Source organism: Arachis duranensis, chromosome 10 (assembly GCF_000817695.3).
Source record: "Arachis duranensis cultivar V14167 chromosome 10, aradu.V14167.gnm2.J7QH, whole genome shotgun sequence".
In the NCBI taxonomy this organism is placed as follows: Eukaryota; Viridiplantae; Streptophyta; class Magnoliopsida; order Fabales; family Fabaceae; genus Arachis; species Arachis duranensis.
The window spans coordinates 66957108-66972891 of NC_029781.3; the positions used below are offsets into that span (position 1 = coordinate 66957108).

At 36.6% G+C, this 15784-nt stretch overlaps 1 long non-coding RNA gene across 7 annotated transcripts; it reads right to left on the reverse strand.

Annotated features, from left to right (window-relative positions):
* Positions 1–2331: 2331 nt before the first annotated feature.
* Positions 2332–8018, reverse strand: LOC107470085 (uncharacterized). 7 transcript variants are annotated; one of them, XR_001588332.3, is made up of 12 exons: positions 7820–8018; positions 7599–7751; positions 7150–7330; positions 6765–6828; positions 6304–6361; positions 5926–6188; positions 4706–4822; positions 4501–4621; positions 4299–4371; positions 3144–3248; positions 2798–3024; positions 2332–2384 (listed from the first exon to the last, which is right to left on the reverse strand). It is a non-coding gene; the product is annotated as an uncharacterized LOC107470085 (long non-coding RNA). The 7 variants fall into 7 exon arrangements; XR_001588333.3 differs by lacking the exon at positions 6304–6361 and having other exon boundaries at positions 7163–7330; XR_008003818.1 differs by having other exon boundaries at positions 5926–6361; positions 7163–7330.
* Between the last annotated feature and the right edge of the window lie 7766 nt (positions 8019–15784).

The window sequence follows — 15784 nt, forward strand, 5'->3', positions numbered from 1 at the left end:
GGGTCCACTTGGTGTGTGCTTGGGCTGAGCATTGAAGCATTTTCATGTAGAGACTTCTCTTGTAGTTAAACGCCAGCTTTTATGCCAGTTTGGGCGTTTAACTCCAAGTTTCATGCCAGTTCCAGCGTTAAACGCTGGAAATTCTGAGGCTGATTTGCCACGCTGGTTTGGGCCATCAAATCTCGGGCAAAGTATGGACTATTATACATTGCTGGAAAGCCCAGGATGTCTACTTTCCAACGCCGTTGAGAGCGCGCCAATTGGGCTTCTGTAGCTCCAGAAAATCCACTTCGAGGGCAGGGAGGTCAGAATCCAACAGCATCTGCAGTCCTTTTCAGTCTCTGAATCAAATTTTTGCTCAGGACCCTCAATTTCAGCCAGAAAATATCTGAAATCACAGAAAAACACACAAACTCATAGTAAAGTCCAGAAAAGTGAATTTTAACTAAAAACTAATAAAAATGTACTAAAAACTAACTAGATCATACTAAAAACATACTAAAAACAATGCCAAAAAGCGTATAAATTATCTGCTCATCAGTGAGCATGAAATTGGCAACGTTTACAAGAGGACAAAGTAACGTTCCAAGGCTTGATGTTCAACATTATGCAAGGAAAAAGAAAAGTTCTGGTGCCAACGTTAGAGAGAACGTTGGTACACCAACGTTACTTCCAACATTTTACTTTCTGGAAATTGAAAAAAAAATCCACGCGTACGCGTGCATGACGTGCACGCATGGATAGGCCAACGTTGGAGGAAGCGTTGCTAAGCCAACGCTGAGGCCAACGTTCGCGATTAGCTTTCAAAAATTGGAGTTGGCAAACTTTGCATCGACGCGTACGCGTCAATGACGCGTATGCGTGGACATACTTTTTTAGCCCAACCATGTGCATGCACAGGCAACGCAGACTCGTGAAGTGGCAAATTCTACCATCCACACGTATGCGTGACTGCGCGAACGTTGGTGAACCAACGTTGAGTCAAACGTTGCTGGCAACACCCATACTTCATTTTTCTCAAGTAACGTTTGACCCAATGTTTTTATACAAACGTGGACACCAATGTTAAGGCTAATTTCATTCTAAAATGCACCAATACAGAATATGAATTATAATTGCCAATGCCCATCATCAAAGAATCACTCCTAACTGCTTCAATAAAGGCCAAGGTCCACATCCAAGTATTTGAAGATCCAATGGAGATGGAAAGAAGGTTATAAATAGAAGAGTTGTTGAAGATTGAAGAGAGCTCTGTGGGAGGCCCTTAGGGGGCTCTGGAAGTTCAGAACTCTAATTTTCATTTTCTCTGCATTTTCTTTTAGTTTTATGTACTTTCTTTTCTTTGCTTTTCTTTTTCTTTTTGTGGGGGTGGGGGGGCACAACTAGAAAATGGATAAATACAAACAGATTTACAGACAGATTTAGTCTTTATTACAGACGGATTTTTGGTTACCGACGGATTTTGTCCTTCTGTAAAAGCCCCGTCGGAAATTATTTACTGACGGATTTTTTTCGACGGAATATTACCGACGAATTTTTACTAGTTACCGATGGATTTTCCCTCTGTAAATTCTCCCTTCATTTCCTGAAGGCGACAAACTTACAGACAGATTCTTCGTCTATAATTACAGACGGATTTTCAGACGAATTTTCTGTCTGTAATTACACATAGATTTTCAGACAAATTTTCTGTCTATAATCACAGACAGTTTTTCAGACAAGTTTTTCGTCTGTAATTACAGACGGATTTTCCGACAGATTTTCCGTCTGTAATTTAAACTTTGGAAAATCATGTCTACAGACAGAAAATCCGTCTGTAAATCTATCTGTAAGGTAAAATAGAATTTTTTTTACTTTTTCTAATTACAAAATAAACTTGTTTTCATACAAAATAAATATATATTTAATACAAATTTTTATCTAATTTATATTCGAATATTTATAATATTTTAAAAAATAAACAAATTCATCGTATTAAAAATAAACAATATTTACAATAAATTATTCAATATGAATTGAAGATACAGTTGAAGTGATTTCATTTGTTCTAGGATTAGCACTTTCTAATAAACGCCACAAGGATCTTCTTTAACCAGAAGGGCAAGAACATTGAGTGAGCTCCATGTTTTTGTCACATTGCTGCTTAAATCTCCCAAAGTAACAGCAAAGACAGCATCAAATCCTCCTGCTCCTGGAACTCCAGCCAACAACACTCCTTCGAAGTTCAGTGTAGCATCTAAAAGTTTTGTTTGTGATTCTGGTTCAATCTGCATGAATTGCAAGGAAAGAATAGTGATATTTTGCCAGCAGATATATGGAACTCCAGCCAACAGCAATGCTTTAATAACTGCTTCCTTGTTGGGTTCAGAAGCTTGCTCTATCCACTGCGAGAATTGCATTTTCAACATCAACACAAGAAGAAAAGCAAGAACATGAGAGCCTGAAGTGTAGTCTCAAGAACATGATATCACATATGTGCATTAGAAATTTAGTCACACCACTTGAAACTGAAAACCAGGCAAACAATAAAGTTGGATATATAATCTCTTTCAAACCCATCAAAAGTCAACTTAATTGTATAAGTCTAATAGTAAAGATGTCCTATCTCATTAAAATAACTAATAAACAGGAATGTAGAAATTTAATCTAATGCAAGGCATACCATAAGGCCAAAATATTCTAGTTATTTAACAGTGAGCATTATCAATCAGTTTACTCTACATCCACAAGAGTACAAATTTTAATTTTTATGTTACTTCCATTAATTAAACAACCACAAATGATTTGAAAGAAATACCTTTTTGATCTGAGCTTGCTACAGCAATCAATCACATATTTATATGCATTACATTGTTCCTTTGCTAATTTACTCAAAAAGTTCAGTTGAATTTCTAACTGCGAATTCGCCTCTGACAATCTTCTCCATGTGTCCAGGGATTGCTAAGGGTCAGACTTTTGCCATTTTTTTACAGCACCAACCATTGATGGCGTAGATGAACTACCAGTTCCTGGTTCTCCTAGTAACTAAAAAATGATATATAGTCAGAATATTAACCAATAGACTTCATATTCTTCTGATAAGAAAGTCATTCAACCTGAAGTAAAAGGAAAATATGGGGGTATAAGAGATTTAAATTGCTTACCAGAGTCATCAAAGGTGGTAAAGAGAACTCAGTCCTCTCATGGTCCCAGTTTCCATTCAGAATGTCACTGATAACTTCTGGTGCAGGCAATGCTTGTGTTGCAACCTGCAATGTCAGCAAAACAATGTCTAGTCACTGTAAGAGATAACCAATAGAAAATAGAAAATAAAGTTGTAAATCCTGTTTTCTGTTCTATTTTCTGTTTTCACTTTTTCCTTCATAAAATCCAGAAAATAGAAAATGCTGAAAATAAAAAACGCAAACCAAATGCAACATTAGATTTCTCATTTCTGTGTAAAATAGTAGCTGTTTAGCAGTAGTCCATATTAACCAGCTTAAGGAAACAAAATAAAGAGTTAATTTCAACAAATCAAGCAAGTTACAAATCAGGAGTTAATTTTTCTCATTCAAGCATGATGATGTTGTTGTGATTTGTGAGAGGAGCTACTCCTGTAGTTGCACTTTGTTTATTCAGTTTACTCCTGTAGTAGTTACAACAAGGAACAAAGCTAACACTACTACTAATTATATTAATAATAGGAATCATAAGCAGCAACAAGAAATTCTATCACTATAGGATTATATAAAAGAACACACATTTGTTTAATTAACACTATTATTAGACATAATTAAACAGAGCATCAATATCAATACTTATATATTATTCTATACACATTAGATAGCAACCTACTAACGGCATGTCTTTCCTTAAATTTCAAGCATATAAGATTTTTCTTTCATTAGCTACTGATGAGAGTCAAATTTGAAGTTATAATAAGGAATGAATATAATACCAGCTGGTAGTTGCCTAAATTACTATAAAAAATTATTCTGACCATATCTTAAAATAAAGTGAAACTTAACACATTTATCATGTCTAATTACATAGAATTGATACAATAATGAAACCAATTTAAGATTATAGAGCCAACTACACATGAAAACTAATTAGCTTCTATGCGAATTTTCTAAGAATGCTTCAGAACTTCTAATTTGTTTATGACTAGGCACACTTCTGAAGAATTAGTCCCAGAAGCCATAAATAAGAAATAGTTCAAATAATTCATGCTACTTAATAGCAAGGTAATAAAGATTAACAATAGAAATAATCATAATGCACATTTCCTAGCGACACACAGAGATATAAATGCATACCAGATGAACTCGATTAGTAATTTCCACTCTGCAACTCCGACTCGAATGTAGGTATTTCTACTCACATAAATACCTGACATTTGGAAGCATAAGAAGAAGGCACCAGCTTGATTACATTAAAATGAAAAGGAAGAGAAAAAAAAAGATTGAACCATTACATGTTTCCAATTAATATAATGAAAGGAGCAGGCAATAAGGTTACCCAATAAGAGATTGTTGTTCTTAGCATTAGTTTGCAACCTTGGTCGTGAGAGCCACATTTTACGCCATGAGCCATTATATTTTGATTGAAGAATCCTATAGTTTTCTACCACTCCAGAGAGCTTCATAAAAGAGACTCCAAAATTAGAACTTAAAATATTTATGTGCAGTCAAACCTCCACATTCAAAAGCTCTAGCAAGTTTACCTGCCAAGCCTTCATGCATGCAACGCGCCAAAACATAGGGTTACGAATTGTGTACCTCCATTTTCGACACATACAAGATGCCTTTCCCAAGACATATGGAGTCATTCGAGCAAAGACCTGTAAATATACATTCAATATATTTGTTTCTGAGAGTTTTTTCAATATAACAGAGTTTCCAGCATAAATCGGTGTCCTAATTTTAACATTCGACCCTTGAATATCAGACTAAATACTCAATGTACAGAAGTTAAAAAAAGCTTTATTAACATAGGTATGTTTAAGATTAATACAAGTTCTCTTCGGAAAAAAAATAATTAAAGAAATGGATAAAAGATCTTCATAAATTTTAATCATCAATAAAAATAAAACCTACGCAGAAAAGTTTTTTAATTTTTTAATTCTAGAATTCAAATCACATTCAAATCCAGAAAATGCGCCTTAAAAATTGAACCAGTAAACAAGAAAAAACAAATAATGAACAGCTCTAGCTAAAATATCTACAAACAAATAACGAGCTAAGATTAACTGATTAATAACTTTGTGGTTGATTAGAACGTCAGATCTAAGGAAATTTAAATATCCAGTTTTTGATACAATGCAAAGCAATGTGACAAAAAAAACACACAGTTTCCTAAGGATCCAATTTTCTTTAACTAACATAGAAAAGAAAAAAAGAGGGAAAAAATCCATTCACACTAGTCCAATGAAACCTTTTTTTTGTTACAAAGATCCTTTGGCAACAAACATGGATCTGATTTGCTTTTTAGTATTTTGACGATGGTCATAGAAAATTCAGTCACAAAGCTTCAGTGACTGAGCACTCCATTAAAAAGAGCAGCTTGGTTGACAACATTAATCTTAAACATTAACATTAAGACACTTCAGTATACTCATCTGAGCAGAGGCTTTCATGTTGAAGTGACTTTGAATTGAATATGCTAACTTCCTTTAATTGGATGTTCTTAGTTTAATAAATAAAAAGATGTTTTTTTTTTCAAAGGTGGTAATCCTTCATTGATTAGAAAGAAATTGGGCAAAAAAGCCTCAGACAAGATATATAAGTGTTTCTGGCAAAAAAAATCTGCAATTGGGGGAAACGGGGATCAGACTTCCAAATTTTAGTTCAAGCACAGGGAAATTTCCAAGAGCAAATTGACACCATCCTAAAAGGTAAAAGATATCAGAATTTTATTGCAAGAGCAGCAGGAGCTTGGAGTTACCTGGACACCAAGAGAGAGAAATGAACTTGCCAATAGAGTTGCAAGATTGGCGGCAGAAGAGAGTCTGAGTCGTTACTGGACAACATCGCCTCCCGGAGCAGTAAGGTACATCTTCAAAGCAAAGGCGGATAGAGTCTCTCCTCAGCAAACCACGGGTTTCAATCATTCAATGTTTCATGGTTACCCAATTGTTTGGGGTAGGGTAGTCAAGGAAACCACGGTTGGGGAAGCAAGACGGAGAAGGAATCAGAGCTTCAGAGCGGCTATATATGCATGTGTGCGACAAACCATTTAATTACTTATTATTACTCAATAATTATTATTAGCTAATAGCTAGCTTAATTAATTTCAAAGATACATATAATTATATATGTATACTTAGGGACAACAGCTGCATCTTCAATAGAAGGGTGGCTCATGAGAATTCCTTCAAGTTCTGCCGGAGCCAATGCATCAATAAAATAGAAAAAAAAATATACATAAGCATATTACATGTGCTACTCTATTCACTAGTAGAATGGTTCAAGTTAGATGACTTCATGAATCTTTTCTTAAATTAACAATGGATGCAAAAATCAGTCCACAGATCAAGATAAAGAGACTCAAGATATAAGTTTTGCTTTCATGTTATCTGACTCTAGAGAAGGGTCAGTATGAATGTGTAGTAGGAAAGGTTAGCTTGAATTTGGCAAGAAGCTGATTTTACAACCAAAACTTCGAATGTTAACTACTGACCTTTGCACCATGGCTCCAAATTTAAGAGTTTTTGTAGTATTGCAGGTCTGTCTCATCTAAAAATAATCTTTGACCTTGTAAAGCAGAAAAAGCCATCAACATACCTGATTTAGTTTCCCCTTTGTGAGAATCTTCTATATAGTCTTCCCTTATCTCCACAAGACCCTCCTGTGCCAAAATCAAATATCATCACAAGCAAATCAATCAGTTAAGAAAACTTCATGAACACTTTCATATGCATGCATGATAAAAGCACAAGACGGATCAAGTCCCATTAAAAATGTATCACAAGAATATATTTGCATTCAATGTCATATGCTAAGGAGTAATGTACATTACATTGCACCAGAGGTCCATATTTCCCAGCTTTAAAATATTAAAAACAAAATTAACAAATCAAATAAAAATAAATCCTTCAAAATAATAATAATAATAAAGAAAAAATATGCATCAACAGGTTCAACAATGCCTTTTAAGTCCAAACCATACATTAGAAACGCACCGCAGCTTCAGCAATTGTTTGACCGAAAAATATGGCCTCTGCTTGAAGGTCCTTGATCATGGCTTCTAGAGAATCAAGTTGTGACTCTAATCCCTTCCCTATCCATTTCAATATCTCAGCGGTCTATTTGGAAGTTCTCTCTGCATAATATCCTTCTCCCAAAAGAACCTACGAATCAAAACAAAACCACTTCTCAAACATGGAAAGCAAAAATGTAGGAATTGAACAGGGCAAAAACAGAACCTACCTGAATAAAATACAAGGTACCATTTATTGAAATATAAAACTATATGACACATAAAATTCCAAGTTTTCCATTTTTTATCACTCAAGTTTTCTGTGAACGCACCACATATTAAAGCCTTTCTCAAGTGCAAAATTAAGAGAAAGCAAAAATAGAGGGAATAAGAAAAAGAGAAAAAGGAATAAACCTCACCTCAACTAAACTGAATAGATGGTTGCAAATGGTTGTGAGAGTAAGATTGATAATGTTGTTGTTAGGGTTTGTTGGTTTGTTTAGTGTGTAATGGTTTTGATTGTTGCAAAGAACGAAAGAAAGGGATGAATACAGTGATTCCTGAAGCCATACCTGAACAGCACAGGAACTATGATTTCAAATGAGAAGAATTCAAAATTGAATGTCATGCAAAATCATACCTGAACCGATGGATGAGTGCAGTTATTCCTAAACCGGTGGATGAAGATGACCAGCGAAGGAAGCTCCTACGATGGAGATCGTGGACGGAGTGATGGAGAGAGTGGCGGCGGTGAAAGAAGCTCCTACCATGGAGAGAGCGTGGATGGAGAGAGGAAGAAGCTCCTGCGATGGAGTGTGTGGAGTGTGAATGGATCGAGAGAGTAGGATCTGAGTTAAGGTTAACTCAATATTTCCGACGGATTTTATTTAAATTAATAATTTAATAAAACGCGCGTTTCGTCTACTTAATTACAGACAAAAAATTCATCTGTAACCATTTTCTACAAAAAAAATCATTTTTCTGAAAGAATTATCGACGGATTCTCTTTTCCGTTTGTAATTTATGCTAATCCATTTTTTTTGTTTTTCGACAAAAAATTCCTCTGAAATTCTCTCTGTATTTCCGTGGATAAAATCCGTCAGAAATATCCGTCTATAATAACTAGTTTTCTAGTAGTGGGGGGCCTGAGACACTGATACTAAAACTTTCCCCTATTTTCTTTTCTCTATAACTTTTCAATTCTGCAATGTAATTTTCATTTTCATTTTCCATTCTTAGAGCTGTGAACAACTAAACCTCTTTCATTGGGTTAGGGAGCTCTGTGTAATTCAATGGATCAATATTAGTTTTCATATTTCTTCTTCTTTCTTTTCTCTTGATCTTGCTAGAAAGCTTTCGTTCTTCATCCAATTGGATAGTTGTCTTGAAAAAGAAGCTATTCATAAATGGATCTCCTCTGAACCTTGGAAGAAGAATGAGGAGATCATGCTACAAATACTTTCTCACATTAGATTAGATTGGGGTTTGGATGGATATCGTGACATGTAATCCTACCAACACTTGATCTATGAATATGTGTGGTATAATCAGTGACTGCACTTTGGGCAATTGTTCATGCTTAGAGAGATTAGATTGCCAAGGAATTGGGATCTAATCACCTAAGATTGCCTAGGAGGTCAATGAATGCATTGATTGAGGAAGAGATGAAAATGAATTTGATCCGGAGAATTATAACATCTCCGGACCCCAATGAGCTTTCCCATCTCTGTTCTACCTATTCTTTTACATTATGTCTTTAATTTGATGGTCAATTTCTCCATTCCCATTTAACTTCTTGTAATTTAAGTTTCTGCATTTATATTTTTGCAATTTAATTTCAGCTATTTAATTTCTTGCTTTTTAAGTTTCTCGCCAATTTTACTTTATGCGACCCTAATTTCAAATCGATTTTAGTTCAACTAGAACAATTCTCTAATTAACATTGATCAACCAACCAATCCCTGTGAGATTCAACCTCACTCTACAGTGAGTTTTACTTGACGATAATCCGGTGCACTTGCCGGTAGAAAATTTGTTGCGAGACAAGTTTTTGTGACATCACCCTCCCTTCCCCTTCATCTTTATATACTCCCCCATCCCACACAACAACCACAATAAATTACATATGTTCCCTCTCTGCCTCTATATCCCTCTATCCCTTTAAACGCAACCCCATTCACAACTTCCCAAGGCCACCCCCTTACCCCCTTCTCCTCCTCTTTTACACTCTGTTCTTCTGTCTTTCTTCTCTATTTTACTTAAAAAAAGAATATTTTAGCATTAATTTTTATTTTCTTCTTTTTCACTTTCTTTTTCCTCTTTGTATTTCTCTAATTTGCTCGGGAACGAGCAAAAATTTTAAGTTTGGTGTTGTCGCTTTGCTTGTGTCTTTTGTTAATTTCATGGCACCAAAGACCACTCAAACCTCCAAAAAGAGGAAAGGAAAGGAACTGACCACCGGTTCTCATGTTGCATTAAGATTTTGTTCTAAATTGCATGAAGAGCATTTTTTTGTAGGTTACTAGCAATAGGCCTGTACTTCCGGAAGTGCGATTTACACTCCAACCGGATGAATATTTGGAAATTCAGTACCAAATTCAGATACGAGGATGGCAGTTCTTGTGTAATCCGCATATGGAGGTCGGACAATTGATGATTCAAGAATTTTATGGGAATCTGTGGATCACATACAAGGATGTTTCTGGAGTTAATGAAAGGAACCACAAAAGCTTTGTGAGGGGAAGACTCATTGATTTTAGTCCAGAGACTATTCGACAGACCCTCCAATTACCACCAGTTGTGCCCACACTTTGATGCTACAGTGAGAAGGTGAACAGAGATCAGCAATTGGAGAAAGTGCTCGCTGATATTTGCATTCCATAGGCTCAATGGAAGTTTGGCGCAGAGGGGAAGCCGTGCCATCTCAAAAGCAGTGACTTGACTCCTTTGGCTAGGGGATGGCTAGAATTTATCCGGAGATCTATCATGCCCACTAGCAACCGGTCCGAGTGCACTGTGGACCGGGCCATTATGATTTATTACATCATAAAGGGAGAGATATTGGAAGTAGAGGACGTTATTGCTCAGCAAATCTATCACGTCGCCACCAACACCGTTAAGAATGCCAGGTTAGGTTCTCACATCTCATCTACTACCATCTCTGTGAGGCCGCTAGGGTAAAGATAGAAAATGACTTCCCTATTCCAGTCGAGTGACCTATCACGAAGAAGACTATGAAACTGGTCAGGGAATACCAGAGTCTCCCCAGAATAGAACAAGTGGAAGAAGAAGCTCAATAGGACCAGCCACCACTGCCTCAGGGACACTACTTTCCACCCCAAGAATACTTGCAGCAGCTCACATCCTCCATTGAGCAGATGAGGATCACACAGGATAGCCGCTGGCAATAGTACACTACGTCTATTGAGGAGATGAGGGTGACACAAAACAACTGTTGGAAGCATCTTACCACCACCCTTGATCAGATGAGAGCTACTCAGAAATCTCAGTGCTAGGAGATTTATTAGCTGAGACAGGATTATAGCCACCTAAGAGGACCGTACGTATCACAGCCAGAGGAGACAGATCCCCACCAAGGAGATTGAGGTGGCTTAGTTCCTTTCATTTCCTATATTATTTTGCCATTACTATGTTAGGTTCCTATTTTCTGCTATTTTATCTTAGTTATTGCATGATCCTTTGTTATTTCAATTCCTAGGTTCTAGTTTAATTTGCTATTTTTATTCTGTTATTTGCTTTTAGTTCTGAAAAAATGTCTCATGTATTTCTCACTGAGCTTGAATTCAAAAGAAAAAGAAGAAAAATGATGTATTGCATGAGAAATAGAGTTTATAACAAAGAGTAGTCATACTTACTTCAATGTGGTAGTATTCTTTGTGATTCTGAATGCATAGTTGAATTTGAGTCAAGGGATGTTGATGTATAACAAACAGGAATTGAGAGAAATATTATGAATTCTTTGAAGTTAATGATAGCTTAATCTTTGAAGAAAAAGAAACAGCAAAAGAAAAAAAATATAAAAGCAAGGTCCAAGGCTTTGAGCATCAATGACTAGGGAGATCAGACATGATTAAAAGCTCAAAGAGTTATTTTCCTAGTCATATGGTTGTGGTGTAGATGTGTCAAGCAATCCTTGAGACAGAACACTAAGAGTCGAGATCAAACGCAATTAACAGAGTATGCCAAAGGCTTTGAGCACCACTATCTAGAAGTAACTGAAAGAAAAATCAGAACTTCAAGAGAGTTTCCCAATTAAGTGCTTATGGTGTTTTTGTGTCAAGTGGAGCTTGAGACGAAACATTTAAAGTCATGGCTAGGCTCAAGGTGTAAAGCACCAAAGAAAAGAGAATTAAATGAAATTTGTTGTGTTCAAGGATTAAACTGAAGTATAAAGGATTAGAGAATTCATAATATTATCCATATTCTAACTCCGAATGACAATGACATTCCTCCAATTCAATGGAGAGTGAGATGCCAAAACTATTCAGTATTGTAATAGATAAACCCCACTTCAAGAAGAGATACGAGCCTAATTGAACTCTCACTTCTCATGCAAATTCACATCTTAATCATGTATTAGTTTTAGTTGCTTAAGGAGAAGCAACAATTCAAGTTTGGTGTTGTGATGCGTGAGCATCTTTCCTATCTTCTCCTAGTGAATTTGCATTCAAATTATTGAGTTTAATCAAGAATTAATTATCTTTTAGCCACTATGAATGCTACTTTGAGTTGGGTGTAATTCTGTTTATTTCAGGTAGCATTTCAGACGAATTTGACAGAGTTTGCATGAAGAAACGAAGCCACATAAGAATAAAGAAGTGGCACCTAACTTGGATTCTCCAAGTTTGGTGGTGCACGGAATTGTGATTACACTTTTCACAACTCCGGTACAACTAACCAGCAAGTGCACTAGGTCGTCCAAGTAATAAAACCTTACACGAGTAAGGGTCGATCCCACGGAGATTGCCGGCTTAAAGCAAGCTATGGTCATCCTGTAAATCTTAGTCAAGCGAATTCCATTGGTTATGAGTTTTGATAATTGAAAGATAAATAAAACACAAATTAAAATAAAGATACTTATGTAATTCATTGGTGGGAATTTCTGATAAGCGTTTGGAGATGCTTTGTTGCTTCTGAACCTTTGCTTTTCAATTGTCTTCATCCAATAATGTGTGCTTCCTTCCATGGCAAGCTGTATGTTGGTGGATCAATGTTGTCAATGGCTACCATTTGTCTTCTCAGTGAAAATGGTCCAGCTACCGTTTCTATACGGCTAATCAACTGTCGGATTTCTCGTCTCGAATGAAAAATACCAGGCACATCTACCGCACGGCTAATCATCTGTAGGTTCTCACTTATGTCAGAATAGGATCTCTCTATCCTTTTACACACTGTCACTACGCCCAACATTCGTGAGTTTGAAACTCGTCACAGTCATCCCATCCCAGATCCTACTCGGAATACCACAGACAAGGTTTAGACTTTTCGGATCTCGAGAATGCTGCCAATTGGTTATAGCCTATACCACGAATGTTCTAATCTCACGGACTCGGTCCGTGGATCAGAGACCCAAGAGACTATTCTCCGGCTGTCATCCAATGACTACGTTGAACATCCTGTAGACCACTTGTGATTGTCAGGCACGCGGATCTTGACTAGGCGAGTAACGAAGATAGTGGGTGATTGTCACGGATCACCCCTTCATTCTGACTTAACTGAATTGAGTACGAGAGTATGTCTTAGAGAAGAAGTATGTGTGAATTGAAAGAGAAACAATAGTACTTGCATTAATTCATGAAGAACAGCAGAGCTCCGCACCTTAATCTATGAGGTGTAGAAACTTCACCGTTGGAAAATACATAAGAGAAAAAGGTCTAGGAAAATGGCCGAATGGCCAACCTCCCCCAAATATGAAAATCGCATAAAAGTCTCCACTACAATAGTAAAAAGTGCTATTTATACTAAACTAGTTACTAAGGATTACAGAAAATAAGTAACTAAGTGTAGATAATGCAGAATTCCACTTCCGGGGCCCACTTGGTGTGTGCTTGGGCTGAGCATTGAGCTTTACACGTGCATATGCTTTTTCTTGAGTTAAATGCCAGCTTGGATGCCAGTTTGGGCGTTTAACTCCAGTTCTGATGCCAGTTCCGGTATTTTATGCCAGAAAAGGGTCTCTGGTGGGCGTTTGAACGTCAGTTTGAGCCATCAAATCTCGGGCAAAGTATGGACTATTATACATTGAGGGAAAGACCAAGATGTATACTTTCCAACGCAATTAAGATCCACCAATTGGGCTTCTGTCGCTCCAGAAAATCCACTTCGAGTGTAGGAGGGTCAGAATCCAACAGCATCTGCAGTCCTTTCTCAGCCTCTAAATCAGACTTTTGCTCAGGTCCCACAATTTTATCCAGAAAATACCTGAAATTACAGAAAAATACACAAACTCATGGTAAAGTCCAGAAATATGATTTTTGCATAAAAACTAATAAAAATGTAATAAAAAGTAAGTAAAACTTACTAAAAACTATGTAAAAACAATGCCAAAAAGCGTATAAATTAACCGCTCATCACAACACCAAACTTAAATTGTTGCTTGTCCCCAAGAAACAAAAACAAAATAGGATAAAAAAAAGAGAATATACAATAAATTTCAAAATATCAATGAAGCTTAGTTCTAATTAGATGAGCGGGACTAGTAGCTTTTTGCTTTTGAACAGTTTTGGCATCTGACTTTATCCTTTGAAGTTCAGAATTATTGGCATCCATTGGAACTCAGAATTCAGATAGTGTTATTGATTCTCCTAGTTTAGTATGTTGATTCTTGAACACAGCTACTTATGAGTCTTGGCCGTGACCCTAAGAATCTTGTTTTTCAGTATTACCACCAGATACATAAATGCCACAGACACCTAACTGGGTGAACCTTTTTAGATTGTGACTCAGCTTTGCTAGAGTCCCCAGTTAGAGGTGTCCAGAGTTCTTAAGCACACTCTTTTTGCTTTGGATCACGACTTTAACCACTCAGTCTCAAGCTTTTCACTTGGACCTTCATGACACAAGCACATGGTTAGGGACAGCTTGAATTAGCTGCTTAGACCAGGATTTTATTCCTTTGGGGCCTCCTATCTATTAATGCTCAAAGCCTTGGATCCTTTTTACCCTTGCCTTTTGGTTTAAAGGGCTATTGACTTTTTCTGCTTGATTTTTCTTTTTCTTTCTTTTTCTTTATGTTTTTGCCATTTTTTTCGAAAGCTTTGTGTTTTCCACTGCTTTTTCTTGCTTCAAGAATCAATTTTATGATTTTTCAGATTATCAATAACATTTCTCTTTTTTCATTATTCATTCAAGATCCAACAATTTTAACATTCATAAACTTCACTATCAAAAAATATGCACTGTTCAAGCATTCATTAAAAAAACTAAAAGTATTGCCACCACATCAAAATAATTAAACTATTTTCAAGATAGAATTCGAAATTCATGTACTTCTTGTTCTTTTGCAAATAGAAACATTTTTCATTTAAGAAAGGTGAAGGACTTATGGAACATTCATAGCTTTAAGACATAGACTTTAAACACTAATGATCATGTAATAAAGACACAAACATAGACAAAACATAAAGAAATGAAAAATAGAAAAACAAATAACAAGGAAATTAAAGAACAGGTCCACCTTAGTGACGGCGGCTAGTTCTTCCTCTTGAAGATCCTATGGAGTGCTTAAGCTCCTCAATATCTCTTCCTTGCCTTTGTTAATCCTCCCTCATGGCTCTTTGATCCTCTCTGATTTCATGGAGGATAATGGAGTGCTCTTGGTGCTCCACCATCTTTCTAGTGATGGGCTTTTGAGATGAATCTTTCCATTTCCCATGACTCGAAGTTGGAAGCAACTGCCTTCCCTTTCCTCTTCCTAGAGGTTTTTCCAGCCTTAGATGCAATTAATGGTTATGGAAAAACAAAAAGCAGAGCTTTTTTCCACACCAAACTTAAAAGGTTTGCTCATATAGATTAAAGAAAGAAAAGATGGAGGTGTGTGAATGCTTCAGCCAAGGGGGGTTTTAGCTGGTTATGATGTGTGAAAATGAAGGAGTGATGAGGGGCTTATATAGGAGTGGAGTGGAGAGGGAATTCTTGTAATAGGGGTTGGGTTTGGGAGGGAGATGGTTTGAATTTGAATGGGTGGGGTGGTGCGCGAAATTGTGAACAATACTTTTCACAACTCTCATAATCCCCGGTCATGAACCCCAAAAACTTGGTAGCTCAGTACCATGGCATTACACAACTTCGCACAACTAACCAGCAAGTGCACTGGGTCGTCCAAGTAATAAACCTTACGCGAGTAAGGGTCGATCCCACGGAGATTGTTAGTATGAAGCAAGCTATGGTCATCTTGTAAATCTTAGTCAGGCAAACTCAAATGGATATGGTGATGAACGCATAAAAACACTAAGATAAAGATAGAGGTACTTATGTAATTCATTGGTAGGAATTTCAGATAAGCGCATGAAGATGCCTTCCCTTCAGTCTCTCTGCTTTCCTACTGTCTTCATCCAATCCTTCTTACTCCTTTCCATGGCAAGCT